We start from the raw sequence: 4140 nt of genomic DNA, 5'->3' as shown, positions 1-4140 counted from the left end.
AGCCAGCATTTCCCTGTGGACAATGTTCCTGCAGAGCAGGTATAAAGGACATGGGAGGAGGGAGACATGGAACTGGGCTTGACCCTCGGCTGCAGGGAGGGGAAAACTCTGTTCCCGTGGGTTATTCTAACAGCCCTACGGTGGCTGTGTCAGATCTATGCCATCACATTCAGGATTTATTCATCCATTCATCCATTTTACAAATACATACTGACTCTGTGAGATGTTTCAAAAATACTCAGAGAAGGGACAAAAAAGAAGAGCTTCCAAACCTACACATCAACAGGAAAACCATGTAATTATAATAACATGAGATGCCTCCCACTGTGCCAGAGTGTGAGATGCTAAACTAACTTCTTTAGACAAACTGGAAAAAAATTAAAAAGTAAGTTTCCCCATGCTTCAACTAGTCTTAGCTTCTTGGAGCTGAAATTACTCAATGTCCCATATTTACCACGCAGCATTTATGCACTCCCAGCCTGCTACTCTATCTCTCAATGCTGGAAATCTCAAGAAACCTGAGCAGCTCTAAGCAGTTTCAGGGCACGAGGAGCCCCATAAGCCACCCCCAGCTCAGCTTTCATGTTCTTATCCATCCAATGTGGACCTCAAATTCTTTGAAAATTATCAACTTGGATTTCATCACAGAAGGGCATACTCTTGATCTGGGGAGTATACTAACAGGTTCTCTGGTGGAGCAGAGTAAAGAGGGAGGGGTTTGCTTCCAAGAAATCCATGAGAAGTGTGGACATTGGGCTGGAGAGATGGCTCAGCCGTTAAAGGCTAGGCTCACAACCAAAAATATAAGAGAAGTGTGGACATTTAGAGGCAGCTGTGTCTCTATGAGATGTGAAAATATATATTCACCGGCAAACAAGTGGACACAGCTTAAAAGCAGAAAGTGGAAGATGGCAGACGAGAAACTTAGACTCCGCTCTTCCCAGCCTGCTAGGAATGTGCTAATAGTTGATTCAGAAGATTGGAGGTTCACGCCTATAAATGTCAGAGTTTGTTCAGGAATGGGAAGGCACAGAACAGAAATATAGGAAGCTGTGTAAGGAGTCTAGTTTGTGAAGCATATATATGATATCTGTAATATGAAATCATAACATGATTCATGTCTGTATGAAGAGAAGTCAGGAATTTTGTGGTAAAATGTTCTAGGTGGTAGGTTTTTTTCTTTCCCTTAATGAAGTTTCTAGTTTTTCCTCCGATAAAATTCAATACCTTTCCCAGTATTTACCTAAAGAGCTGGTATTCTGTGTACACAGAAATCACGTATAACTATGTGGGACAATAGCAGATTCATTTGGTTTTGCCTTGGAGGCCATCCCAGATGCAGTGGGTAGTGTATCTAGCATGTGCAATGCTATTCAACAAACATCCACAAGGAAATGCACTATCAGGCCATGGAAGACATGGAAAAAAAAGTGTGATGAGTAAAAGAAGCTAACCTGGAAGAGCTTCAGTCTAACTTTTCTGTGTATGGGATATTCTAGGAAAAGCAAAGCCTTAGAGACCAGGGCTGAAGAGAAAATGAACCTCTGAGTGTCAGGGGTGAAGGGAAGTGAAGATTAAAATTTGGAATATAGGAGTATAGGGAATATAGGGATGTTCTACAGTGGTGCTGATATGTCTTTATACATTTGCCCAAGTCCAGAAGATCAGCAGTGTCTCAGGTAACTGCAGTTCAGTAGATAACCTGTCAGAGCAGGCTCATCATCTGCAAGGCACGCACCAGTCTAGTGGAAAACAGTGATAATGGGAGAAGCGATGCATGTGAGGAGACAGGGGCTATGAGAACTCTGGACTTTCTGCTCCGTATGGATAGGAACCCAAAAGTCCTCTAAAATAATTTTAACAGTTAAGGGAGAAAATGTTAAGCTTTTGTGATAAATATAAAGTTTGATTTTTAAAATTACCTATTATGAAAGTTCAAATGTACGTGAAAAGTAGAAAGAGGAGTTCTATGAGCAGCTGAATATCCAGTTATTTAACAATCATACCTATTTATCTACATTTGATACTGTAGCCCCTCACCCTTGAGTTCTTCTAAATATGGGATTCTCCAGCACAAATACAACACACGTAGCACACTTGGGAAAAGGATAAGTTGGTGATAGCCAATATATAAACCATGGCTAAAGATTTTGACTGTTTCAGTAATGTCTCAAAAGTTCTGGGTCTCCATTTTGTTCTACTTTAGTTGTATTCAGGAGTGAATTAAATAACCATATCACCTTTAGTTTTGATATAATTGTACAGTTTTTTAACTATTAAAATTAAGAGCATGAACTTGCAAGATGGCTTAATGGGTATAAGCACTTGTCATGTAAATGTGATGTCCCCAGAACCCATAGTAGAGGAACAGAGAGAATGGTTGTCCTGTGACCTCCACATATACATTGTAGCATGCCTACATTCTCATTTGTGTACACACATCATACACACATGCATATATACAACAACAGCAACAATATTTTTTAACTTAAAAAGAAAGCAAGCCAGATGTGGTAGCACATGCCACAGAGGAAGGAGTCCAAGGCCAGCCTGCTGTACATAGTGAGCTCCAGGACAGCCAGGACTACATAGAGTATCAAGGAAAGAAAGATGAAAGGAAGAGAGAGAGTGGAGGGAAAAAGGAAAGAAGGAGGGAGAGAGGAAGGGAGAAAGGAAAGGAGGTAGTGAAGAGAGGAAAGAGGGATAGATGGAGAAAGGGAGAGTGAGAAAGACAAAGAGAGGGGGAGAACCAAAGAGAGGAACCTGTCCCTTGCACATCACCCTCCTTCAAGGACTATGTAAATATTTATACTTGAAGTAGCTGCTGTCAAACAGAGAATGAGTGTTCCAATTTGTTCACTCTGGATAGAACCCCTTCAGGTCCTGATTGAGCAAAAACAGCACTGTCAACCCTTTTAAATAACAGTGATAACAGACACAACTCACATCCCAGATCCTTTATTTACAGTCTAGGCACTTGGTCACATCTCTGCTTTAGTCTCTCATCTGTCTGTTGGGTCAGCACAGTGCCTTCTTTATAAGGCTGCCACAAAGCCTGTGCAGTGCCGATAGCCAACTGGTGAGTATTCTATTCATGTTGTCAAGATAGGGTCTTACTAAGTTATCTTAACTATGTACAATATGCCAAGAATCCGAGTCCCTTTGGATTTCTATTACATAAGTATGGTGAATGTAACTTAGAAAGAGAAATTTATTTCCCACAGTTCTGGACACTGAGAGACCTAAGACCGAGTTGCTAGCAGATGTTTTCAAGTCCATGTCTTCACACGGCAAATTGGACAAGGCTCTTATTTTGTTTCTTATAAAAACTCTATCTTATTCGAATAAACCCTAATATGAACAAACCAACAAAGAACAGACTAACCACCACCTGGAGACAGTCTCATGGCCTATGGGTCCCCGAATAAAACCTGATGCCCTTTCTTGAAGTAATGCAGCCGTATGAAGAGGCTGTGGGTCCCTTCCGTCTAGTTGTTGATTGAATTGATTTTTATGCCTTTGCAACAGTAGGGAGAAAAGCTAGGTCTTACGTTTCCCAGGGCTTATTTCATTAATGAGAAATAACATACAGGGAAGAGTGAGATCACAGCAGAGCCTTATTTTTAAATCCTGGCTCTCTTACTGCCTCTCTCCATAGAATTTGAGCTACCCTCTGACTTCTTTGATCCTCAGTTTCCTTAATTGGAGACTGATAGGAGTGAAGAAGCTGCTTTCTTCCACCCCTAGTATCCTTTAATACCACAGGATGGATTGAAATCAATCATCTAAACCAAGTATTTAGTCTGACAGCAACACCAGATACCACAGTAACAAAGTAGCTCAAGGTCAAAAGGGAAGAAACTGAAGAGAAGGAACTGTTAAAAAAAAAAGAAACAAAGTAGTTTATTTCTTAAAACTTTCAACAGCCGCATCGATCTAACTTAGAATCTTCTTAGACAGAATCAATTTTCTTCATTCTGGGAGACTTATAGAAGCAAAGAAGCCAGTCTCATTCATGTACAGGTTGAACACAGTCATTCCCCTCTGTCACTGGCCCAGTCCTCTAGTCCTTGTCCTTTCCTTATTGAATGTTTTTACACCATTCCCACAAACATGTTAGTGCTGAAGGAAAACAACAAA

The sequence above is a fragment of the Rattus norvegicus genome, chromosome 7 (assembly GCF_021556685.1).
Source record: "Rattus norvegicus strain SHRSP/BbbUtx chromosome 7, alternate assembly SHRSP_T2T, whole genome shotgun sequence".
In the NCBI taxonomy this organism is placed as follows: Eukaryota; Metazoa; Chordata; class Mammalia; order Rodentia; family Muridae; genus Rattus; species Rattus norvegicus.
Note: the sequence above shows the minus strand (reverse complement) of the source record.